This window comes from Leucopleurus acutus (genome assembly GCF_964270905.1).
Source record: "Leucopleurus acutus genome assembly, chromosome: 4".
Taxonomy (NCBI): domain Eukaryota; kingdom Metazoa; phylum Chordata; class Mammalia; order Artiodactyla; family Delphinidae; genus Leucopleurus; species Leucopleurus acutus.
The window spans coordinates 52645448-52673285 of NC_139146.1; the positions used below are offsets into that span (position 1 = coordinate 52645448).

The window sequence follows — 27838 nt, forward strand, 5'->3', positions numbered from 1 at the left end:
TTGTTTAATTTTTCTGCCTCCTTTGTTTTTATTGACCATGGTGTCTTTATTCATGACTAATAAGACACTTTCTTTATCTCTTGGACATTCCATCTTTTCTACCTGTTCCTCCTCTAGTCTTAAATATTGTGGTCTGCAATCTTTGTCTTTCTCTTTTTGTCTTATCTATTCTTTGACTTGATATGTGTATCATCACCTCAGATGTTTAGATACATATTTCTAAAACTACTACTGGTTGTTTTGTAGGCCCACCAAACTTGTTTTCTCCAAAGCAACATGTTTTTTCCACCGAATAGACCTGTTATACCATCTTATAAAATAGGCTTGATATCTGTTATTAATGCCATTGTTCATCCAGCAGGTAAAAATGAACTTCCGTATTTTCCTCATTTCCTCCTGCTTTTGTATTTTCTTATTTTGTTGATGACCAATCATTCCCTTTCTGCTTCCAGATTACTTGTCTCATATTCTGGGCTCTCCTCTCCTTGTTCACTGCCATTGCTTTATTCTCCAGGTCAGCTTCATCTCCTGGTTGGACCACTGTCATAGCCTTGTCAGTTCCTTCTTCAGTCTATGGCAGTTGGTGGTTTGCTAGTGTACAGTTGTTAGTATTTAGAGGTGTGGGGTTACTTGGCAACCTAATTTTGTTGTAAATGGTGTCCATAGATTTTGATTTTGTTGTCTAGGTGCTCTTTTATGTGGAGAGATTGAAAACCTGCCGCTGCCACCACCATCCTAAAATCCTGTCTTGAGTTTTTTAAAAAGTAATTTAGACAAATACATGTTACTTGTAAACTGAAATTAGTATAGAGTGAATAAGACAGTTCCTCTTCACACTTAAATCCCAACCCCCAGAGATAATGCACTGCTTACAGTGGGGTGAGTATACTTCCAAACTTTAGGGCAAACTCTCTACTTGTGCCCTAGATCCCTTCCCTTCTCAGCTACTCTAGGACATTGGTTAGCCCTCTAGCCTTTCCTCTGGTCTCAATTTTTACCTTTCTAGTGAAGCATTCTTTTCTTTTTTTTAATAAATTTATTGATTTTTTATTTTTAGCTGCGTTGGGTCTTCACTGCTGTGCACAGACTTTCTCTAGTTGCGGCGAGCGGGGGCTGCTCTTCGTTGTGGTGCGCGGGCTTCTCATTGCGGTGGCTTCTCTCTTTTTTTTTTTTTTTTAACATCTTTATTGGGGCACAATTGGGTGGCTTCTCTTGTTGCAGAGCATGGGCTCTAGGTGCACGGGCTTCAGTAGTTGTGGCTCGCGGGCTCTAGAGTGCAGGCTCAGTAGTTGTAGCGCACGGGCTTAGTTGCTCCGAGGCATGTGGGATCTTCCTGGACCAGCGCTCGAACCCGTGTCCCCTGCATTGGCAGGCGGATTCTTAACCACTGCTGCCACCAGGGAAGCCCTAGTGAAACATTCTTGACAATACAAACATGCTGTTATTTCTTCTCTGGATTCAGCCCTCGCCTCTAGTTCCTATTTCTCTATTCCTCTTTGCAACAAACTTCGTATGAAGAGTTCTTTCTATCTCCAGTTACTCTTACTCCATTTCCCCTAAACCTTTTCCAACCAGGCTTTTTGTCTGGACCACTTCAGCAAAACTGCTTTTCTCATGGTTACCAGTTCCCTTCACACAGTTGAATGTAGTAGTTTTTTTTTTTTTTTCAAATGTTATTTGACTTGACTTGATCAGTGGCATTTGATGTCTTGTTCAGACATTTTTTTGCCTTCTAGAATACCACACTTCTAGTTTCCCACCTCACTGGCACCTTTTTCTTGGTCTCCTTTCTAGTGCTTTCTGATTTTACTACATTTATCCTACTTTTTATCCCACATTATGTGCTCCTTCCCTGTTTTATTTTTCTCACTGGCATGTGTCAGCTTCTAACAATATATGTTATTTGCCTTTTATTTATTTCTCTTCCCTGCTAGAATATAGTGCTTGGCATGTAGTGGCTACTCAGTATGTATTTGTTGAATGAATGAACGGAGTGTTCTGACAGCATCACTTTTTGAATGGTCTGTTGTTTTCTCCTTGATTTGAAGTCCTACTTTTAGGACTTTTAGTCCTACTTTTAGTCCTACTTTTACTACTATGTGTTATACTTATAAAATTGTATAAGCCCCCTGGTATAAATACTGATTCATCTAATGTGTTCAATACCTGAATATGGTGTTCAGTAGTCCTGAGGTCTGTTGCATTTAGCCCTTGCCATCCTCTAGTGAGGAAGATAGTGTTCCTCTGTTTTACAGAAACTTAAGCAAGCTTACCTGTTGGTTGGTGGGAGAGTTGAAATTCAAACTCATGTCTCTGGATTCCAGTTCCATTGCCATGAACGTCTTCTAGTGATTGTGCAGTCTAATATGTGATAATGCTTCCCCACATGTAGTTACTGCTTAGTCATCCATCAACACATGATTGGCTGTGCTCACTAACCAGAAGCGCCCCTTCCCTCAGTCCAGGCAGAGAATAGATCTGAGGCAGGAGGGTAAAGTTGAGTAGGGAATTGGTTTATGCAGGATTTTTGTTTTTAATAGACTTTTTTTAATAGATATTTTTTTAGAACAGTTTTATGTGGGATTTTTGCCTCTGAATTTTAGAATATGATTTTGAAAGGAAGGTTGTGGAAAGAACACAGGCTGGTGGTCATGAAATAGATTCTCTTCACCACTAACTAATTTGGTAATATCCCTGCTTTGCTTATTTTCTGTGTAAATGATATCTTTGATCTAGGCTTTAAGTTAGAAATGATACTATATGTGCCAGAGAGCTTAGAGAGTAATTCTCACACCATGTAAATGAGAGGTATCACTATTAAAAATGACTCAAGTCTCATGTTTTTGGTACTCTAGATACATTCATTCTTTTTATTATACTGGAGTACTTTTAATTTTGTTTTATGTAAATCTTTTATTTTAAGGTTTCTGCTGTCAAATTTTGTTGTTTTTCTAACTAAGACAGCGGCTGTGGATGTGGCTTAAAAACTGATGAACTTCTACAATGATGAGCCTTTATGGAGCAATGAAAGGCTGCTTACAAATTGTAGCCACAGTTGCAATGAATTCTGTGTTTGTTCCCTAAGGGTGAATGTGTTTTGAGGGGAGTGAGTTAGGATAGTACAAATTGAGAGAGTGTTTCTATTCTGGGAATCTTTGGAGCAGTCATTTCTGCTACTGCTCTTTATTTCTTATGACTTTGAAGGAATTTGGAATGTTTTGCTTGACTTTTTGATGATCTTTAAGTGTATTACTTGGATATGTGTAAAGGTAAATTGTAATTTTAGTTGTTTTATGGACATGGTTTCTGTCATCAAATATTTTTGCCCTCAGCAATTACTGTGTGTAATAGCACTTATGGATGATGCTTTACCTGTGTCTGCTGTTTAAATGTTGGATTGTTTGGAACTAAATATTTTCCATTTGGTATGATTAGCTCATACATATAGTTTTAGGCACAGTGCGTATACCTGTTTTCATTTCAAAAGTATATGGTTTTAATACGTTGTTGAGCAGATCCAAATAGTTAACTATAAATTATTAAAAGTAGTTTTACTCTGAGATACTAAAGCTCACACCTGGAGCTGAGTTACAAGAAATAAGGTGAGCCTTGGTATTCTCTATCAAAATATCTAGAAGATAAATTTCTCCAGTGAAAAGAATTCTAGGAAATATTTATTTCAAAAAAAGAAAAAAAAAGGGGAAGAGTGGTAGAGTGATAGTTGAAACAAATGAGGCTCCCTGACCAAAGAAAACAAAAACAAAAAAAACCCATAACTGTATATGTGAGATTATAGTGAGTATTTAGGAAGTTATTAGAGTATATATTTGCAAACCTATAAACTATTTATGTATTTATTTATTTTTATAAATTTATTTATTTTTGGATGCATTGGGTCTTTCTTGCTGCTTGCAGGCTTTCTCTAGTTGCAGCGAGCAGGGGCTCCTCTTCATTATGGTGCACGGGCTTCTCATTGCAGTGGCTTCTCTTGTTGCAGAGCAGGGACGCCGGCTCTAGGCATGCGGGCTCAGTAGTTGTGGCACGCGGGCTCAGTAGTTGTGGCACGCGGGCTCAGTAGTTGTAGCACGTGGGCTCTAGCGCGCAGGTTCAGTAGTTGTGGCATACGGGCTTAGTTGCTTCGTGGCATGTGGGATCCTTCCGGACCAGGGTTCGAACCCATGTCCCCTGCATTGGCAGGCGGGTTCTTAACCACTGTGCCACCATGGAAGCCCAAATTGCTTAGTATTGAAGATATTCAAAAAGTACAGGTTGAATATGCTGTTAAAATGAACTTTTTTGTTGTTAAATTGCCTCATTTTTCCTCGTAGTTAAGAGAGTTTAAACCTTGACAGTAACTTCTTTTATTGTGTGGGACAGGATTTTATGCACATTAAAAATAACAGTTTTTGTGAATTGTAGTTATTATCCACAATTACTTTTAGATATAAAAGCATTCCCAGCGCCTGAGGTGCACGTGGCTCCGGTGGGAGCAGAGCATGTCTTTTCGAGGCAGAGGTTGCGGCTGCAGAGGAGGATTTGGATGAGGGGCGGCCGCGGAGGTTTTAACAAAGGCCAGGACCAAGGACCTCCAGAGCAAGTAGTTTTATTAGGAGAGTTCATGCATCTCTGTGAAGATGACATAGTTTGTAAATGTTCCATAGATGAGAATAAGGTGCCTTATTTCAGTGCTCGAGTTTATTTAGAAAACAAAGAACAAATTGGAAAATGGATGAAATATTTGGACAGCTTAGAGATTTTGTTTTTCAGTTAAATTGTCAGAGAACATGAAGGCATCTTCCTTTAAAAAACTACAGAAGTTTTATATAGATCCATGTAAGCTGCTGCCGTTGCAGAGGTTTCTACCTCAGCCTCAGGTGAGAAGGGATCTCCAGGAGGCGGTGGCCGGGGAGGTCGGAGGAGGAAGAGGACATGAAGTGTAACAGTTGACAGAAACTTCGCCAGTTGACTTCTGCATTAACCTCATGATCTACTTCTGTGGATCAGAAACTTGTTTCTTGATCAAATCTTAAAGAACTGGTCATTTTATGACAATGGAGCTAAAACGTCAATGTCAACAAAAAACAAGTGAGGCAGAACAGGCAATTTTCCTCCAAAAGAGTATGAACAAGTATTCTAATATTCTGTACAAAGCTTGAAACTTGTGGGTGTTTAATAAAGGGGCAGCTTTCATTTGAAGCGTATTCGAATTTTTAAAATAAAGTGTTTTATTCCTTTAAGTTTAAAAAAAAAAAAAGCATTCCCAGTGAGTTACTTCTGATTCATAATCAGATTTTAGCAGAGCAGATGTGGGCTACCAAAGGAAAAATTAGCCAAAAATATTAGGAGGTTAGAGAGCACTTTGTGTAACATTTAACTTTAGTTTCTTGGCTAATTTATATGAATAATTAAAGTTTCGAGGCAGTTAAATTTTCTTTTCTTCTCTTGGGATCTTACAGTTGTCACTGGTAGCTATAATCACTAGGGAAATGGAAGTATTATTTCCATAAACAGATGGCTTTTCCAGCACTGGTCCCTAACAGTGCTACTGAGGTTCCTGTTTATGTTGGATGATTTCCTAATCACACCAACTTGGTATACTTTTGAAAGATGACACCTGACAATAGAATATGATGTAGTTATTAAAATGACTTAGTGAACTTGAGAATTTACAAAAGTTGAGAGTATATATAATTCCCACGTTCCTGGGGGAAGATAGTCTGTTCCTGTGAGAGGAATCACCTAGTAATGGATACTGATGCCTCAGCTATCCTCTCAGGGATTCCTTAGCTACCTCTTCCACTTTTTGACTTTCATTAGCTCTGACATCAGTGCTTTTTTCATTTCTGCTTGGTCAGATGACTAGCCCATCCAGTGGTTTGAGGCATTGGTAGGTTTTTGTTAGGATTAAGGATAGGTTTCTGTTGTGTACAAGGAAGATATTCAGAGAATACAGTGATACAATTACTTAAAATGACAAAATCACGTATTTTTTCTGCTCTAATGTGAGCTTTTATTTGCTATTAATAGGATTATCTTCTCCCTTTTAATGTGTCTGTTTTCCTTTTCCTGTTGGACATTTTGTTTTGTTTTGTTTTGTTTTTGGCTCTGCCACGCTGCGTGGCTTGCGGGATCTTAGTTCCCTGACCAGGGATTGAACCTGTGCAGTGAAAGTGCAGGGTCCTAACCACTGGACCACCAGGGAATTCCCCTGTTGGACATTTTAAAACAAACACATATTGGGGATTCACTTGTATACTTACGCTCCTAAAATTTCAAAAACATGAGTCAACTATTAGGATTCTAAAAACTTTGCATTTGTAAGCTGTATTTACTCTGTAGCAAGAATTATCTGTATTTTTGAGGTCATTTTTAAATATATGAAAGGAATCTAGTGACAAAATTTGTGAAGACAGGTTGCCTTTTGAAAAGACAGGGTAGTGCTTTATTTCTTTAGTATAACTGGTTGGGGTAAGTTGTAAGAGTGAATAGAGGCTTGGCATATATATCTCGATTTTGGAGCTATTAAAAATTTGTCAAGGGACTTACCTGGTGGTCCAGTGGGTAAGACTCTGAGTTCCCAGTGAAGGGTGCCCGGGTTCGATCCCTGGTCGGAGAACTAGATCCCGCATACATTCCACAGCTAAGAAGTCTGCATGCTGCCACTAAGACCTGGCACAGCCAAAATAAATAAACACTAAATAAATAAATATTTTAAAAAATTGTAAAGAAGGAAAAAAAAACTCTGGTGCTTTACACATTTTGTTGGGGTGGGGGATGGTGGTGCCATTTGTTAAAATTAGATGGCACTGTGACAAATGGCATAGTAGAAGAGTAGAGTTAGTGTTGGTGGGGAGTTCTTGGTTTTGAACATGTTTTGTTTGAGGCCATTGTGAGAAAGTTAGATGAAGATATCCAGTGGCCAGTTACATATATAAATTGTGTGTGGTTCCTGGAGCTCAGGAGAGAGAGGTCAAGGTTGTACACACATACTTGAAGACTGTTAGATGTTAATTAAAACCTTGGGAGTGGGCAAAATCTCAGGGAGAGGTGGAGTTAAGCAGAGACAAACCACTGGTGAGCATCAATACTTCAGGAGTGGGTAGAGGTGTAAAAACTAGTAAAGGAAAACTAGTACTAGAAGAGGTGGGACAAAAACCTAGACAGTGTAGTATCACAAAAATGAAGAGAGTCCTTCTAGGAGGAGGGAAACTTGTCAGTTGTGTCACATGCTACAAAGAGGGCAAATGGGATAAACACAAATGCTCACTAGTTTAGCACTTTAGGACTTCAAGTTGGTAAGACTTTAGGACTTCAAATTGGTAAGAACTGGTGGGAGCTAAAATGTGGTTTGACACAGGTTGAGGAAGTGGAGACAGGTCTTTCAAGAGCAGTGGTTCAGAACTTGGTGGGAATGGAACCTAGGTGTTGTGATGGAGGAATAGGCTTGACATGTTTAGATGCTTATTGGAAGGAACACAAAGAGGGAAGGGGATGAAATTTATATGGGAACTCCTGTTGGTGCCTTTTCTGTAACATTGTGCAGCTTCTCATGTATTAATGGAAAGTCAACATTAAAGGGGGTTTTGTTGGGGACAGGGGCACACATTCAGTAATGTGACAATGAAGACATTCATGAACTTGATTTTCTTAACTTTTCAGAGTCTTTCCACATTGACTATCTCATTTAAAAAAAAAATTTTTTTTTTGGTCACACTATGTGGCATGTAGAACTTCCCTGACCAGGAATTGAACCCGTACCCCCTGCAGTGGAAGCGTGGAGTCTTAACCACTGGACCATCAGGGAAGTCCTGACTATCTCATTTTAATGAGGGAAAATATTCTGTATTTTTCTCCTCAAGGGTTGATGTTTATTCGTTGATTCTTTCATATATTTTTGCTTGGTGTCCCTAGTGACTGAGGTGGTGGATTTAATTAATTCATACGAAGCCAAAGAAGATTGCCTGTCTTTGGGGTCTTGATCCATATACTACAAGAGCTGTGTGGCCTGTGCAGCACTTTGTTTTGCTTTGTACTGTACTATAGTCTCTAGACTTTTGGTTGTTTACCTATATCAGTAGAAAGTTAATGTGTACCCCAGTATATGTGATTGTGTATTAAAAAATTATAATGAAGTGTTGTACTTTACTAATATACACATTGAAGTATCTATAGAAATTTCAAATGTTAAAAAATTTTGTGATAAAAATGAGGTAAACAAAATTTTGAAGATACTTTTAATAGAATGGTAGAACCCCTTTTTATCTTCACAAGTATTTTTTGAGAGTAGTGTATTTAAGGTTACTTTGTTATTTTTTAATTGTGGTATATATAATATGCATCATTTTTTAAAAATCTTGGTTAATACTTTGAGAGTCATTCAAAGGGCTAGTTTTAAGTTAGTTCTATACAAATCAGGTGATTTTCATAGTTGAAAAGCCATTGTTTAAAATGCCATGCTTACCTTAAGTGTTTTTAATTTTACAGAAGTAACTGCTAGATCACATACTACAGGAAGCTGCATGTCTTCACAGGAAAAGTAATCAATTTGGGGACCTTTTTGTGTAAGAAAAATGAGTAACTCGTCAAGTTTCAAAACCTTTTAAGTGCTTTGCCACAAGATGAAGAGCAAACCTCTATGTGGTACAAAAGGTTTTCAAGGTTACTCCCTGTTTCATGAAGATATAGTGTAACTAACCATATCCATGACATCTGGTAGTACTTTGTGTCATTCTGTTGTCATTTTCTTTGCTTCCTAATTGAAAGATTAAATGAATGAGTTTCTTGTGTGATGGGATCTCAGTAAGCTTTTTATAGAAATCTTGTTTTATTTTGCTTAAAGCAGCCACTCTCATAGCAGATAATACTCTTACTGATTTTCCATAAAAAGCTTTAATTAAAATAGGTCAAAGAAGCTCCCTCCTGAAGACATTGTGTCTTTTTGTTCAGTTTTCTATCCCTTGTACCTATAAGAGTTCCTGTCATGTAAAAGGCACTCAGTAAATATTTAACTGTAGAATGAATTTGCAGTTGAGAATATGTTTTCCTATAGATATTTTCTTAGAAAACTTTGCATTTCATTAAGAAGCCAGCAAAGACTAAATAAACTGAGGCATATCAGAAAAAACATAACTACCTACTGTATGACAAATTTCCCGCACTATGTAGTTTTTTCTAATACCAATTCCCCCCCCATAATCTTCAACGGTGTTTTCTGTGCATATTTATATAGTAATTTACTGACAGAAAAATACATTTTGGTTTATGTTCATGTTATTCCCCAAGTCATACTTCAGCCTTTTCTACCATGACAGGAAGAATAAGTCTTTCCCATGATATGTGGCTTCCTTTTTTTTTTTTGACCGCGGCACGCGGGATTTTAGTTCCCCAACCAGGGATCGAACCTGTGCCCTCTGAAGTGGAAGTGTGAAGTCTTAATCACTGGACTGCCAGCGAAGTCCCTGTGGCTTTTTATCTTACACTGTTTTATAAGAAGTCACAAAAGAAGCATGTAAACTCAATGACATTTTCCAAAGTACTGAATTGAAAATCATGACTTTAAACCTTGCCAGAGAGAAAAAACTCACAACCTATAGAGACCTGTTATGTTTTAAGTACTTAAAATTTTAAGTATTTTACTAATTGTGATTGCTTTGCACTGTCATTTGCTAATATTTTGGGGCAAAATTTATATATACAGTGAAGTTACTGTTGATAATAGATGTAAATCTATATTTTAAAAAATTATCTTGGTTATTATTATCTTCTTTTTGACTGTCTTGTTATATCTGATTAATCATTATTTTTACTTGGTAAAGAGGGAATACTAGGAGGAAGAGGTACCCTTCTGCCATTTATTTATTTAGTGTGCTTAAATTATTAGTACTATCTCCAATACCTCTTTTGTTGCAGAAATTATCTTAAGTCCCTCACCTGTTTTTTTGAGGGCTCAGGTCATTAAACTAGGAAATTTGTGATGTGCTGAAACAGATCAGTCAGTGAGGGCACCATTATCAACCTTTCACATTGTGGAACACCTTTTATTCCCTCAGGTTGGGATCATCCGACATAGACTGAGCCCTAGTGATGTATTCAAAGGATTTTGAGTGCCAACTATGTCCCAGGCACTAGGATATACCAGTGGACAAAACAGACCAAAATATATATATAAAAATATGTATAATCTGCCAGTGTATAGAGGTTGCATTTTAGTGAGAGAGACAAAAACCAAATAAGTTAAATATTTATTGAGATTAGGGCTTCAGAAGAGAAAGAGTATTGGAAATAGGATAGGGAGTATCAGAAAGAGGTTGCAACAAGATAAAGTGGGTCTCTGAGGTGGTGACACTTGAGCAAAGGACCTTAAGGGTAAGTTGAGAATGTGAGGCATGTTTTATGTGGGGACAGAACATTCCAGCAAGCAGGAACAGCAAATGTAAAGACCCTGAGGCAAAGCGTGCCTAGATTAGATATGGTATGTGAAGTAAAGACAAGAATCAAAGCTAACCTCATGTTCTGGTTTGAGCAATGGTAATTACAGGGTTGCTATCATTTGATATGGGAAACAGGTTTTGGGTGTGAGATTGGGAGATGAGGATGTATGTACAGGAATAATTTGCTGGCATGGCTTCTGGATTTTGCATGGTGATGGATCAAAAACTGTCCCTCAGGCAAGAAATGTGATTTTGAATAACTTTCACTCTAAATTGATGACACTTAGGGAAGATAAACTAATTTATTTGCTCAAGCCAAAGGTAATTAATAAAGGAAGGGAACTTTCCTGGAGTAAATGAGTGTTTACACACTAATTTTGGAATTCTTAAATGATTACTTGAAATTTTCTTGCTTTATTCTATTAAAATGCAAAACGTTTCTCCCAACCCTGTTTTTTAAAAATTAATTGATTTAATTTATTTTTGGCTGCATTGGGTCTTCGTTGCTGCATGTGGGCTTTTCTCTAGTTGCGGCGAGCGGGGGCTACTCTTCATTGTGTGTATGGGCTTATTGCTGTGGCTTCTTTCTCTTGTTGTGGAGCATGGGCTCCAGGCGCGTGGGCTTCAGTAGTTGTGGCACGTGGGCTCAGTAGTTGTGGCTCACGGGCTGTAGAGTGCAGGCTCAGTAGTTGTGGCGCATGGGCTTAGTTTCTCTGTGGCATGTGGGATCTTCCCAGACCAGGGCTCGAACCCCTGTCTCCTGCATTGGCAGGCAGGTTCTTAACCACTGCGCCACCAGGGAAGCCCCCAACCCTGTTGATTTAAACAATACATGTGGTAATATTGTATAGATTGGTATGTAATCTCTGACATATGAGGATCATAATTCTGAGACTGTTTAGATAGAAACAGGGAAATAGGGAGGTATAATATTAAGACTAATGGGAAGAAGAAACAAATTTTTTACCACTGTGATGTTGTGATTTGTAAATCTGGTCATCAGATGACCAGAATATATTTCTCATACGTATTTGGTGTTGTCCACGGTTCCTGGCTCACAGCTCCTAAAACCCATGGAATTTCCTGAGTGATAAAGGTGTCTTTTGTTATGTTAATGTGGTAACATGTGGCCCTTTCCCCATACCTAGCCCATTGCATCTCTTCCAGTTGGCTATTCCTGAGTTATATCCTTTTATAAGAAACCGGTAATGTAGTAAGTGTGAGCCACTCTAGCAAATTAATCGAACCCAAGGAGGGGGTCATGGGAACCTCTGATCTATATAGCTGGCTGGTCAGAAACACACGTAATAAGTTGGGCTTGAGACTGGCTTCTGAAACCCAAGTTGGAGGTCATTGGAACCTCGGAGATCTATCTCCCGGTAGATAGTGTCAGAATTGAGTTGAATTGTAGGACACCTTTCTGCTGTCCAGGGAACTGCTTGTTGGTATGAGAAGTCCCCTTTCCATGTTGGAATTAGTACCAGAACCTGAACCTACATTTAACCACATACTTCGGTCTCAAGGCATCACTTGAATGATTTTTTTTTCTGAGAATGCTTTATGTTATAAACAATTAATTCTGGGCAACTGTGTATCAAAATATCTGCATTATATGGCCTGTTTTCTATACAAACTATGTTTATCTTTCTATATGAGCTTTCTGTTTTGATGCTGTATTTATAAATTTGGAAATACATGCATGCTGGGTAGGCTCCATTGCCTTAGTTTATATAATAGATTATTCAGTAGAATCACTCCCCATAGGATCATCTTCTCTAGTTGATATGTTAAGAAATGAAGTATATTAAGGGCTGCTTTGGGGTGTGTGTGTGTGTGTGTGTGTGTGTGTGTGTGTGCGCGCGCGCGCGCGCTTCATGTCTACTTTAGGATCACAATTAGTTGACGTTGATCTTTGTTTAAAGATCAACAACAGGGACTTCCCTGGTGGTGCAGTGGTTAAGACTCTGTGCTCCCAATGTAGGGGGCCCGGGTTCGATCCCTGTTCAGGGAACTAGATCCCACCTGCATGCCGCAACTCAGAGTTTGAGTGCTGCAACTAAGAGTTTGAATGCCACAACTAAGGAACCCTCGAGCTGCAACTAAGGAGCCCACCTGCTGCAACTAAGACCCAGCACAACCAAATAAGTAAATAAATATTAAAAAAAAGATCAACAGCAAATCATCAAAATATCATTAATCACTACTACTGCATTTTTGTCCTAATGGTAGCAGTTTTAACACACTTTTATTATTTTCTCTGTAGCATTGACATTTACGTCACACTTTTACTTTTTTTTTTTTTTTTGCGGTACGCGGGCCTCTCACTGCTGTGGCCTCTCCCATTGTGGAGCACAGGCTCTGGATGCACAGGCTCAGCGGCCATGGCTCACGGGCCTAGCCGCTCCATGGCATGTGGGATCTTCCTGGACCGGGGCATGAACCCGTGTCCCCTGCATCAGCAGGCGGACTCTCAACCATTGCGCCACCAGGGAAGCCACGTCACACTTTTAAAAGCCAGAACCAAAGCCAAACAAAAAGCTAACCGTGGCATTTTGATAAATCCATGTACTAAAGATTCATAGGGATTGTTTTGTCTAATGCACACAGGGGTTTCTGCCATAATGCCATATACAGTTGGTCCTTTGTATCCGTAGATTCTGCATCTGAGAAGTCAACCAACTGTGGTTTGAAAATATTTGGGGAGAAAAAAAATCCAGAAAGTTCCAAAAAGCAAAATTTGAATTTGCAACTTGCTGGCAACTATTTACACAGCATTTATGGAACATTTACATTGTATTAAGTATTATAAGTAATCTAGAGATGAATTAAAGTATATGGGGGGGGGACTTCCCTGGTGGTCCAGTGGTAAAGAATCTGCCTTCCAATGCAGGGGATGCGGGTTCGATCCCTGGTCAGGGAACTAAGATCCCACATGCCGCGGGTCAACTAAACCCACGTGCCACAACTACTGAGCCCATGTGCCTCAACTAGAGAGCCTGCATGCCACGAACTACAGAGCTCATGCGCGCCACAACTAAAGAGAGAAAACCTGCACACCACAACTAGAGAGAAGCCTGTGCGCCGCAATGAAAGATCCCAGATGCCACAACTAAGACCCAACGCAGCCGAAAAAGAAAAAAAAAAGAATAACAATAATAAAACTATATATATGGGAGGATGTGCATAGGTTATATGCAAATACTATGTGATTTTATATAAGGGACTTGGGCATCTGCAGATTTTGGTATCCAGGGGGGTCCTGGAACTAATCACCTGCAAATACTGAGGGGTGAATATGTAGCTTGACAAAACTTGAGATTTGCAAAATTGTGCAGTGAAAGTAATAAGACTCATGGGGAAAAAAAGGTTTGGGACAGACTATTGAAATTCCATGAAACTGATCTTGGATACTAACTAAAAACAATAGCAATCCTAAAAAAACAAAGGACTAGCATTTGTACCTTGTGTTACCATCAATCTTTGGAATCTTGAACCTTGGATTCAGCCTCTTCTAGTTGTAGGTCCTGGAAGGACATTGCTTCTAAGAGACTATTTTCATTAAAATTAAAAATCTAATCCTATGTGTAGCTTTCTTCATTAATCCATTTTTTAAAAAAATATTTATTTGTTTATTTGGTTGTTCTGGGTCTTAGTTGCGGCTCGCCGGCTTCTTAGTTGCAGTATGCGGGCTCCTTAGTTGTGGCATGCGAATTCTTAGTTGCGGCCTGCATCTTGGATCTAGTTCTCTGACCAGGGATCGAATCCGGGTCCCCTGCATTGGGCTCATGGAGTCTTAACCACTGCACCACCAGGGAAGTCCCAATCCATTGTGTTAATACAGGGGGAATTTTTTGCAGCTTCTTCATCTGCACAGGCAGCTTTGTCAAATAGCTTAACCCAGTTAGCTGAAAGAGTAGCAATTCCTGAAGCCGCTAAACCAGCTACTACTCGTAAGAAAGAAAAGTACTTTTGTAGATTTTCAGGGCTTTTTCCTTAAAATATTCATCTGTTACTAAGCTTTCATCTTTATTTGTGGAAAAGCTTTCCCCTTTGCCTCAAAACATTAACATGCTAGGAAAAATAGTGTATGAAGCAACATAACTTCCTTTTACACTAGCATCATTCACCTATTTCTAGTTGCCTAAGAAGTAATTCACAGCAAAGAACATACATTATAGCAGAACAGACTTTACACTTGTTTTGATTTGATTTGTTAAATGCATAGGGTGAGTGGCAGGTGAGTTCAGCTGACGCTTGAACAACTTGGCAGTTAGGGACATCAGACCCCTGTGCAGTGGAAAATCCTCATGTAGCTTTACAGTCGGCCCTCTGTACCCACAGTTCCGCTTCCTTGGATTCACCCAACCATGGATTGCATGGTATTATAGTGTGTATTTATTGGAGAAAAAAAAAATCCGTGTGTAAGTGGACCTGCATAGTTTAAATTCATCGTGTGTAAGTGGACCTGCCTAGTTCAAATCCATGTTGTTCAAGGATCAACTGTATTAATTTTGGAATCGGGAAGACCAGGCTTTGAATTCTGGCTCTATCACTTAAATGTCACTTTCTGCAAGTTACTTGACTTCTTTAAGCCTCAATTTGTGTATCTGTAAAATGGAATTAATTATACCTGTCCATAGAGTTTGGTAGTAAATAAAGGAGATAATTCCTGACAATTTTTTTTACACACTGAATTTACTAAGTAAGTGTTAGCTCTTAATTTGCAGTTGTCATTTATAATTCATAGTACTCTTCAGAGCATAGCATAACATATACCACTGTCAAGAAATATTTTCAGCAAGTTTAACATTTTTCAAATAATTTTTAGATGCTTATCAATTTTATTTAATATAAAATATGAGAAGGCAGGATTTTGTTTTTACTGTCAAATGTAGGTCACAAGGAAAACAGACACAAAATGTGGTAAATGAGATTTATATTTTCATTTTTTGGCAAAATTTTATATAGGAAACTGGTAAAATAATCAGAAAGTGAAGAGGCTGTAATTGTATTTAGGCTCGTGTGATGTAAGGGGATACAAACAGGTTTTTTCCTTTAGGTTTCAAAGGAGATGAACTTTTTCCTGTTTGAACGCTGTTAAAAGTTCTATACTGCTTTTGCCTATGACATGTAGTGGTTTTTAAGGTTTATATTCTCTCTTCCAACTCAAAGCTTTCATTTAACCAAATAAGTTGAACAGGAACTCCATTTAAAACTTCTCATTGATCCTTCTTATTTGATTTGATATTTCCTATTGACATTTTTATTCTTAGTACTATGCACTGAACTATTTTCAACAAATTCTATTGAGGAGTCATTTCTTGAAAACCTGTTACAGGCAAGATCTTTGAACACCTTAAGTTTTATAAAAGATGAGTTAGGACAGTTTGGTCTTTGGCTGTTTGTACCTTAGTGCAGAATCCAGCTATGCTCAGAACTTTTACTGTAATATAAAGATGAACATAATGACTCCTGTAATAGAGACATTTCACAAATACAGAAGAAGAAGGAGTGATTAATTTGGACTGGGGATTTCAGCAAAGCCTTCATGAAGGATTTCTTATTCCTCTTCTTATTTTTAAACTTAAAAAAAATTTTTTTTTGACTGCGCTGTGTGGCTTGTGGGATCTTAGTTCCCTGACCAGGGATTGAACCCGGGCCCTCAGCAGTGAAAGCACTGAGTCCTAACCACTGGACCACCAGGGAATTCCCCTTAAACTTTTAAATTATGCTAGAGGAAGGTGAGTTCTGGAAATCGGGAGGCGAGATTTTGTTCAGGAATACCTGGGTATATGGAATCTTAAAAAAAAAAAAAGTGGTTCTGAAGAACCTAGGGGCAGGACAGGAATAAAGACGCAGATATAGAGAATGGACTTGAGGACACAGGGAGGGGGAAGGGTAAGCTGGAACAAAGTGAGAGTGGCATGGACATATATACTACCAAATGTAAAATCGATAGCTAGTGGGAAGCAGCCGCATAGCACAGGGAGATCAGCTTGGTGCTTTGTGACCACCTAGAGGGGTGGGATAGGGAGAGTGGGAGAGAGACTCAAGAGTGAGGAGATATGGGGATATATGTATATGTATAGCTGATTCACTTTGTTATACAGCAGAAACTAACACGCCATTGTAAAGCAATTATACTCCAATAAATATGTTAAAAAAAAAAAAAAAAGAATACCTGGGTACTCTCTGTCCTCTGTCCCTCCCAGTCAGGGTGTGGTTCTCATAGGAGACAGATGGATTAATTAAAAAACCATGAGTGCTCAGTTTGTAAACATTCCTTCAAATGGATGAAAACAAAGTCAGTCGAAGAGTAAGCCTGAGTAGTGGCGGAGTGAGAATGTGGCTGTTTTCTCCCTGGACCTGAGGCGTGTGTCACTGGCAGCTGTGAATGTCATTAGGGAGCCTGAGCCAAGATAAATCTGTGCCAAGATAGGCTGCTTGTGCTTCTGTTCTGTGTAGCCAGTGCCATTCAGTTAAGTTCTGTATCATTGGATAAATGGAGTAGGAGCCAGATCAGGCCAAATAGATCAGGAGTGAGAGAGATTGTCTGTATAAGCTCTTCCTTTTATATATATGTATATGTGTGTGTATATATATATATATATATATATATATATACACACACACACACACACACACATATATATTATATATACACACATATATATACGTATATATATATATATATATATATATAAAACATTTCTTCCTTGAAATGTTATACAATTAATACAGGAATATATTCTTGTATCATTATTATGATAGTTTAGAAGCCTCCAGTTCTACTTCTTTCCCCAGAGGTAACCAGTTTTAAAATTTTGAGATACATTCTTCCAGACAATTTTCCATATACTTTGGGCTTTCTAGAGGGCATATGGGCTCATATTATTGTATTTGTATGTTATATATTATGTTTACTTTAAAAAGTTAATCATTCTTGAGTTCTTAGCATGCATTTAGAATTATTTTTCTTGGGAATTCCCCGGTGATCCAGTGGTTAGAACTTGGTGCTTTCCCTGCCATGGGCCTGGGTTCCATCCCTGGTCAGGGAACTAAGATGCTGCAAGTTGCGTGGCGCGGTACCCCCCGCCCCGCCCCCCCCCCCCAAATTTTCTTTAAAAAAATCTGTGTAGGGCTTCCCTGGTGGTGCAGTGGTTGAGAGTCCACCTGCCGATGCAGGGGACGCGGGTTCGTGCCCGGTCCAGGAGGATCCCACATGCCGCTGAGCAACTGGACCCGTGAGCCATGGCCGCTGAGCCTGTGCGTCCGGAGCCTGTGCTCCGCGACGGGAGAGGCCACAGCAGTGAGAGGCCTGCGTACCGCAAAAAACAGAAAAAACTGTGTAGTATTCCATATCCATAATATAGATGTAACAGAATTTATTAGCCAGTTTGCATTTGGCATACAACTACCTGTGTTTCTCTTTTAGGAACAACGCTGTGTCGTAGCCACACATCTGTGAGTATTTTTGTAAGACATACACTTAGAAGTGGAACTGCTGGTGGCAGGGATATGTACATTTGTAGTTTTGATAGATACTGCCAGCTCCAGAACCTTATATTAACTCACACCCATATGTATAGCAGTGTGTGAGTTGATGACTGGATTTCAATAGGAATTGAGAAGAAGGGACTTCTGTACAGATGGAGAAGTGTGAGAAAAAGCATGGAGGCAGGACAGCCTAGTAAATACGGTGAGACAAAAGGGAGTAAAGAATCTGATGTGTAGAGTATAGGAAGCAAGAGGGGCTTGTGGACAAGTCTAGAAAGGTAGGTTGGATCAAGTAGCAAAGTATTTTTACTGTGTAGCTCAGAACTTTAAACTTGAATGGACAATGGGAGCCTTTGGAAAGGTTTTAACACATGAGCTTTATTTCAAAAGCAGTAACTGTGAAGGCTAGGTTTTTGAGATGGGAAATTGGCTATGAGACTGTTATAGTAATCAAATGCTGTAATGAAGACCGTGACATTAGAAATTAAAGAATCAGATTCAAGCAGTGGTACAGAGTTAAAACCAGTTTGTAAGCTTAGGATGACAACAGAGAAACTGAATGTTGTGGCTATCTGAGTGGGTAGGCGGCACCATTTACAAAAACAAAACTAGAATGAGAAATAGGTTTGGGGTAAAATAAGGGAAACTTTATGAAAATATAAGGAAGAAGATAATTCACTATCTGCTGTTGATGTATTTCCATGATGTGTGTTCAGTTTTTTTATTGTAGCAAAATATATGTAATGTAAGATTTATTATTTTAACCATTTTTAACTGTACTGTTCAGTGGTATTAGGTGCATTCATGTTGTTGTACAACTATCACCACCATCCATCTCCAGAACTTTTTCCATCTTCCTAACCTGAAACTCTGCACTCATTAAGCAATAACTCTGTTCCCTCTTACCCTGAGCCCTTGGTAACCACCATTCTCCTTTCTATCTCTATGAATTTGACTGTTCTAGTTACCTAGTCATACAGTATTGTCCTTTTGTGACTGGCTTATTTCACTTAGCATAATGTCTTCAAGGTTCATCCATGTTGTAGCATGTCAGAATTCCTACCTTTTTAAGGTAGAATAGTATTCCATTGTATGCATGTACCACATTTAAAAAATCTGTCCATCTTCTGGTGGACATTTGGGTTGCATTTGTTTGAGTTTTTTGTTTGTTTGTTTTTGTGTTTTTGTTTCTTTGGTGGGGGGAATCTTGGGTTTTTTGTTATTGAAGATTGCATATAATAAAATTGAGTTTGATAAAACTGTGCAAACCACTACAGTCTTGTAGAGACCCCCTGTTCGAAAATAGTGTTTGCTGCCACAAGGATGATTACAGAAGATCATATAAATACTTTGTACAACTCAAATATATTATGACTTTTGGAAAAATGACCTAAAATGCTTATCCTGCTAGTGGTAGACACCACAATGGAGGTATAGTATAAAGTTAACCGGACTTAGAAGACTTGCGGTTTTTAATATAATCATTGGATTATTGTGAGGATTAAGTAAAATGTACAAAATTATGTACACTTTGAAGTGCCCAAAACAGAGATGGTGTTGTACATGTTCTAGTCTGACTGAAGAACTGCTTGAAGACCTTCAACTATCAGATAGGTGAAATAAAACAGCCCCTGCATCTGATGAAAAAAGTTGTGATAAGGTTATCCTAAAATAGGGATGAATTGTCAAGTGTTACCTGTTAATTTTGAAAGTGTCTCTAAAATCTTGATACTTTGTGGCAGTAATTTTCTAATTGAAGTTAAAATAAGAACAGTGAGGTGAGAATAAGTATATCAGAGAGGTTCCTTTATCTTTTTATTCATTACTCCCTAGAAAACACATATTCACTTTCCAAGTTCTCTACAGTTCATTTCTATTTAGCAGAGTTGTAATTCTAAGCCCACAGCCTGAAATTGTGACTTCTGTTAATACATTTCAACACAGTTCCATCTCAGGAACATGTGTTGGAACTCTTTAATACATCATTTTCCTTCATGTTCCTTTCCTATCATTTGGCATTGGAAAATGAAAAGCCTGAAGAGAACACAAAATCTAGATGAAGCATGGTGATGGAAAATTAAAGCAACAGATCAAAAGAAGTCCTTAGAGACTTTTAAACTAGTTCTTTCTAGTATGGCTAAAGTTATAGGACAGTTCTTTAACTTTATTAATTTCTTTCAGCCTCATTGTAATAGGTAAGCTAATAGAAGGTAGTTGGTAATTTAAATGAGATGCTTAGCATGTGGAAAGCACTTCATATGTGTTGTCTGTTAAATTTATTGTTTCTAGTCTATGGGATTGAGACTGAGAAGCATTTTGGTGACTAGAGAGCATCAGATAATAGGTTCCTGTTCTTATCTGAGTTTGCCTTTATTATTTTACCTGTACAGTGTTTGAATATGGACTGTCTCCCTTAAATTAGTCTCTGTAATTAGAGATTTTAAAAAATATTTTTACCACATTATCATTTATTTAACACTGACAGATATAGATGGCAGAGGATGCATAATTAAAATGCTAAGATTATTAGAACACTTGTTTAGTAAATAATACATTTACCTCATTTTTTAAAAATTCCAACTACAAGCAAGAACTAAATAGACTAACTTGACTTGTCATACCTCCCTACTCTTTGCAGAAAGTTCTGATAAACTGTAATAAATTCTGTTAGAATATCTGAGCATATCTAATTTATTATATCCAAACTGAGCTACTGAAACCCCCTCTTTTTTTCCTAATGTATTTTTTCTTCCAGTTTTATTGAGATATAATTGACATACAGCATTGTATGTTTATGGTGTATAGCATAATGATAGCTTACATACATCACAATAAGTTTGGTGAACAACCACGATCTCATATAGATACAAAATTAAAAAATGAACCCTCCCCACCCCAGATCTTCTCCTTAAGTTTTCCCCATCTCATTAAGTAACTTTATCCTTTGGGTTGCTTAGGCTAGAAACCTTGGAGTCACCATTGCTCTCTTCCTCTTTTTTCTTCAACTCTACGATCCGGAGTGTCATCAGATGTTGTTAGTTTTGTCTTTAAAATATGCCCGGGCTTCCCTGGTGGCACAGTGGTTGAGAGTCCGCCTGCTGATGCAGGGGACACGGGTTCTTACCCCGGTCCAGGAAGATCCCACATGCCGCGGAGTAGCTGGGCCCGTGAGCCATGGCCGCTGAGCCTGCGCAGCCTGTGCTCCGCAACGGGAGAGGCCACAACAGTGAGAGGCCCGCGTACCGCAAAAAAAAAAAAAAAAAAAAAAAAAAAATGCCCATAGTTTCATCACCTGTGACACTTCCCACTGCTTCCACCCTGTGTGAGGCTTTTTCATCTTTAACCTACATAGTCACCATAGCCTCTTAACTGGTCTCTACTGCTTTTTCCCTTTATACCTTTTCTCTTTCCTTGCTCAGCAGCCAATTCATGCTGATCTTCCTCTGCTTAGATCTTGATCTTCCTTGACTCAAAATTTGGAGTAAAAAGCTCAAGACCTTCGTGATCTGTGGTGTCCCTTGAACATGTACATGCACACCGCCACCCGTACTCACACAAACTCACATAACCTCTCGTCTCCTGATACGCCTCTCCTGTAGTCTCTGTTCCTCGCTGAAACACTCCTGCTTTAGGGCTCTTGGACCTACTTTTTGTTACCTTTGCATGAAATCTTCCTCCTTTCATCACCTCCTTCAGATCTTTGCTCGAATATTACCTCACTGAGGGCTTATTTAAAATTGCACCTCACCTCCTGTCTTTCTTATCCTTTCCTTCTGTTTCTCTCCGTAGCATTTGCCACTATCTGACATTCTAGTTACACCGTAAACTGTGCTGCCAAGCGTTTTGGTCTTATCTGTACAGTGAGGTATCCTTAGTACTTAAAAAAGGGCTGACACATTGTAGATGTTCAAATATTTGTTGAACTAATGAATTTGTCAAGAGAAAGAATGCTTGAAGGCATGAATTAAGAGCTACAGATTGGATCATCATCCACATAATTGAAATAAACATAAGTGTGAAAAATTTAAAACTTAAACATAAGTATTTATTGAACATTAAATTTAAAAATTTTTAGGAAAATGTTTTATTTTGGCTTTAGAATTGTGACATTAGCAGTAACTGATTATCAGATTGTGCCTTCAGAGTCAGTAAATGTTTATGCCTGCTCTGGTGGGCAGTGTTCTAGGTACTTTCACATTTAAGCAGTATTTAAGCATTAATATTGTAGTTTATTATTCTCTTATTATCTACAGAGAAGTTGTGACTGGTCAGAAGTTACATATCCAGTGCGTTTCTAACCTATGACGCCTGACTCCCAAGCCCAGAACTCGATCAGCACATTCTTTATACTCATGACCACACTATTTTTCAAGCCACCAAAATTTACGTTTTATTTTAAACAAAAAGAGACCTAAGCAGTGAAACCAAAGGAGAAAGAAAATGGTATGGAGAAACTGAATTCACTCATAACCATTTTTATAAATATTTACATAAAAAAGAAAGTAGAGGTAAATTTGATTCAGACTCTTTAGCATTTCTTCCTTAGTTTCCTCTCAAATCCTAGAAAGGAAAGAAGCTTCTGTTGATTTGCTTGTTTTGAATAAATGTATAGTAGTTTTTATGAGCTGATTTACTGTATTACTACTTTTCCTTCCTTAACATCCTTTACTCAGCACTTTTGAACAGTGTAGTTCTTCCATCGCCCTTACCACGTTCCCCACCCTCCTAGCTTTGGTGAACTTGCTAACACTAATCTGTTTGAAAAAAGATAGTTGTGTGTGTATATGTGTGTGTGTATGCATGTGTGTATTTATATTCAAATTATACCTGTCTATACTGTGCCATCTAGAATTCTAGCAAAAAATTCAGGCATATGCCAATTGACACCCTGGATGTTTGCCACTTTAAGAGCAGCAGCAGCATCAGGCACTTTGATAGTTTTTATAACGCTGTTACTGAAAATTTTAGGATATACATTTTGAGAAAAGAGCTTCCCAGTTGGGAGTTCCTCAGAAATAAAATTAGCTGAATATTCCATCTTCCAGAATTGTTAGATGTCAAGCGTCTTTTAGTCAGTGGGTCTCATTGATCTTCAGTTAGCCTCTTAGGTGCTTGACTTTCCCTTGCCCCCAGTGTTTAGCTGGAAAAGGAGTTACAGCTTTACTATTACGATGGAATCAGAATAGTTTATGATTCTCAGAAAGATTCTTGGAAAGTTACTCAAACCAGATTTGAAACCTTTATTAGCACTGGCAAAAACAAGTTCAGAATTGAAATACCTGGAATATGTGATTTTCATACTTTAGATAATAGCAATGGTTAATTTTCTGTCATTATTTAACAAGACTGTTTCCAAGTACTTCGTTGACAAAATTCATTTAAAATTAAAGTGTCTGTAGAACACATTCCCTAAATTATGGTATCTAATTAAAAATACGTTACTTCATCAATTCAGTATTTAGTATTTTTCTTCTTAAAAATATCTTTATATAATAAGCCTGTGAGAATTTATGGAAAAACACTAACTTAGCTCAGCATGTAGAATGTCATCTATTGCAGGCACCAAAAACATTAAAAAATTTTGTTTCTCATTCCTAGTCTCACCTATTTCATTTTTTCCCTTCTTTATTCTTTTTTGTTGTTGGTGTTTTTTTTTTTTTTGCGGTACGCGGGCCTCTCACTGTTGTGGCCTCTCCCGTTGCGGAGCACAGGCTCCAGACACGCAGGCTTAGCGGTCATGGCTCACGGGCCCAGCCGCTCCGCGGCATGAACCCGTGTCCCCTGCATTGGCAGGCGAACTCTCAACCACTGTGCCACCAGGGAAGCCCCCCTCCTTTATTCTTATATTCTCCTTTTAAACAATATCATGTGACGTTAAATTCTATTTTACCCACTGCTCCTGCAGTTTTTGCATGTGGGAGGGTGGGGCGAAGGTCCAGAGATCTGAAACACCATGGTGTCCTCTGAGAGATGTACAAATTTCCAGTGTGGCCAGAACATATGTTTTATTTGTATGGCTAGGAGGAGACCAGAAGCTGGATCAGGAAGGATCCAGCAGTTGTCCAATTAAACCATACCCAGCAACCTTTTTTCTTTCATACCTCTTAATGTTGCGTTCTCCCTTTGTCAAAACTTCACGAGTAAGTCTACCTAGGTATATTTTAAAAGGGGGCAAATTTTTATATCACCTTTTGATGATCTTTTAAAGTTTTCTATTGAGATTTCTGGTGGTTTAAGAGTAAATAAGGGCTTCCCTGGTGGCACAGTGGTTAGGAATCCGCCTGCCAGTGCAGGGGACACAGATTCGAGCCCTGGTCCGGGAAGATCCCACATGCCGCAGAGCAACTAAGCCTGTGTGCCACAACTACTGAGCCCGCGTGTCTAGAGCCCGTGCTTGGCAACAAGAGAAGCCACCACAATGAGAAGCCCGCACACCACAACGAAGAGTAGCCCCCGCTCACCACAACTAGAGAAAGGCCGTGCGCAGCAACAGAGACCCAATGCAGCCAAAAATAAATAAATAAATTTAAAAAAAAAGTAAATAAATTTGGAAGACTATAAAACAAAACTAAAAATATATAACAGATTAAAGCCTTTTCTGGAGTTTTTAAAAAATTTTTTTATTATTTTTAAAATTTTTATTTTATACGGGAGTATAGTTGATTTACAGTGTTGTGTTAGTTTCAGGTGTACAGCAAAGTGGGTCAGTTATACATATACATGTATCTATTCTTTTTCAGATTCTTTTCCCATTTAGTTTATTACAGAATATTGAGTGGAGTTCCCTGTGCTATATAGCAGGTCCTTGTTGTTTATCTGCTGTATACATAGTAGTGTGTATATGTTAATCCCAAACTTCTGATTTATCCCTCCCCTCCACCTTTCCCCAGTCTGGAGTATTTTCTGACCTTAGATTCTTTTTTTTTTCCCCATTTTATTTTTACTTATTTATTTATTTTACTTTTTATTTTATATTGGAATATAGCCAATTAATAATGTTGTGATAGTTTCAGGTGCACAGCAAAGTGACTCAGCCATACATATACATGTATCCATTCCCTCCCAGACTCCCCTCCCATCCAGGCTGCCACATAACATTGAACAGAGTTCCTTGTGCTATACAGTAGGTCTTTATTGGTTATCTATTGTATATATAATAGTGTGTATATGTTAATCCTGAACTCCTAATTTATCCCTCCCCTGCACCTTTCCCCAACCTGGAGTATTTTCTGACCTTAGGTTCTTGATATAATAGTTAATTTTTCTTGCTCCTTGTTAAGAAAAGTTAAAGTGGCAGGATAAAAATAAAGGAGAAATTATTTGTGAGTCCATCATTTAGAAAGTGATTCACTAATTGTGAAATCCATTTATTGGGTTACAACCAGCATTTTAAGTAAATTCATGATATAAAATAGAATAGATTTTATCTACCAGAATGTGTGTGTGGCTGTTACGTTAAAACCTACTTTTGGTTGCGGTTAGCAAAGTTTGAAAAACCCTGTTTAATGTTTGCATATGCCTACTAACATTTCTGTGTATGTTTTAAAAATAATGTCTATTCATTTACTTGGGTATTTGAGAATCTACTGTTTCTCCTCCATACCTCCCCAATCCCATTCATTGAGTCATCACTATGTGCCAGATACTGTTCTAAGGGATTTACATATAGTAGATCCCTTGTCTCCTATTACATGAAATTTTTATCTCAATTTCTCAAAAGGAGAAACTAAGTTACCTAGTGATTAATTAACTTGCTCAGAGTTATATATTGGTAAGTTATGGATCTGGGATTCAAACCCAAGCCTATTCAGAGTCCATTCTTCTAACCACCAAGCTTTATTGCCGGCTGTGTGAAGTCACTGTGATAAATGCTGGCGATACATTTGAAATGGTTCTTGATCTTATGGAACTTAACATATTTATATTTATAAATATATTTATAATTTTCTATACTTTATATATATATACACACACACACAACATGTAATGTGAGAAAACACCATTTATCTATCTATCTATCTTATCTATCTGGCTGTGCCAGGTTTTAGTCTCGGCACGTGGGATCTTCATTGCCACTTGTGAGATCTTTTAGTTGCGGCATGCAGGATCTAGTTCCCTGATCGGGGGTCGAACCCGGGCCCCTTGCATTGGGAGCGTGGAGTCTTAACCACTGGACCACCAGGGAAGTCCCAACACTATATATAGTTAACTAACCATGTTTATAATTAGAATATTACAATGTTATAAATGTCAACATTACTGACTTATTGCCATCATATGGATGTGCCATGATTTAATTATTCCTGTGTTGTTGGAAATTACCAGTCCTTGCTTGGTAATATTGCAGTGAGCCTCGGAATGCATTCATTATTGTCATTTCAGCTTTCTATGTGAGACTGTTTATAAAAGCATAGAAGTTTGAAGTTGCTGGCATTTGTTTCTAATTACATTCCTGAAGCTTATGTTTTAGCAGCAGTGCTGATCTTAGACCTTAATAATCATTGTGTATTATAAATTCAGTAGTCAGAAACAAAACAAACAAAATTCAGTAGTCAAAAAATGGTGTCCATGTTAAATCATCTTCTTTCAAAGTCTCTGTTGTCCTTGATATTGTTGCAGCATGTATAAGCCATTTCTAAATAATTTCTTCAAATCACTCGAATATTTGTGTGCCTAACATATTTCAGAGCACATGAGACAAGCACTCCATCACAAACGTTCTGTATTTAGCTGTCAGTTGTGTGTCCCAAATGGGGTTTATAACATTTTCACATGCTTAAGTCCTGAGTGCCAATTGTGTTCCACGCTTTGGTGGTTAGATAATAGTTTTACAGAGATGAAAGACAAAAGCTACCCACTTTGGACACAACATAGTGAAGGAGGCCGTAACAACTGTCATGAAAATGTATTTCTGTCTCTTCCAAAAGAAGTGAAATGTTTTGTAGACAATTGCATAGAGTTTTTTTTTTTGCATAGAGTTTTAATACACATTAATTTTGAAATTAAAGTTATGTAGTTGGGGGACTTCCCTGGTGGTACGGTGGTTAAGACTCCGCCTGCCAATGCAGGGGACACGGGTTCCAGACCTGGTCCGGGGAGATCCCACATGCTGCGGAGCAACTAAGCCCTTGCACCACAACTGATGAGCCTGTGCTCTAAAGTCCGCGAGCCACAACTACTGAGCCCAGGCACCACAACTACTACTGAAGCCCGCGTGCCTAGAGCCCATGCTCCACAATAAGAGAAGCCACCTCAATGAGAAGTCTGCAGACCGCAACGAAGAGTAGCCCCTGCTCGCCGCAACTAGAGAAAGCCTGTGCACAGCAATGAAGACTCAACACAGCCAAACATAAGTAAATAAAAAATAAATATATTTATTAAAAAAAAGGTATGTAGTTGGGCATCAGAATTTCTCGTTTTTTTTTCCGGCCGCATTGGGTCTTTGTTGCTGCGTGTGGGCTTTCTCTAGTTGCAGCGAACAGGAGCTACCCTTCGTTTTGGCACTCGGGCTTCTCATTGCGGTGGCTTCTCTTGTGGCGGAGCACGGGCTCTAGGCACGGGGCTTCAGTAGTTGCAGCACGCGGGCTTCAGTAGTTGCAGTGTGTAGGCTTCAGTAGTTGTGGCTCGTGGGCTCTGGCGCTCAGGCTCAGTAGTTGTGGTGCACGGGTTTAGTTGCTCCACAGCATGTGGGATCTTCCCAGACCAGGGATCAAACCCACGTCCCCTGCATTGTGAGGCGGATTCTTAACCACTGCGCCACCAGGAAAGTCCCTGATGAAGATTTGTTAAATGACTATTTAATTTCTTCCTGTAACAGTTTTGAACCCTTAAATATGGTAATTCTGCAAAATTCTGTTTCAGCAATTAAAAAAATGGTTTCTTTGAGTCATCTAACTTGTTACCAAAAACAC

The 27838-nt window shown here is 38.5% G+C and overlaps 1 protein-coding gene and 1 pseudogene across 2 annotated transcripts in view; both read left to right on the forward strand.

The window, feature by feature from the left end:
• LOC309961460 (recombining binding protein suppressor of hairless) overlaps window positions 1–27838 on the forward strand; it is a 112063-nt gene that overhangs the window by 11813 nt on the left and 72412 nt on the right. The gene's annotated exons all lie outside the window — the stretch shown is intronic.
• LOC309960894 (H/ACA ribonucleoprotein complex subunit 1-like) lies at window positions 4297–5437 on the forward strand (annotated as a pseudogene). The gene has a single exon. The product of its transcript is annotated as an H/ACA ribonucleoprotein complex subunit 1-like (transcript).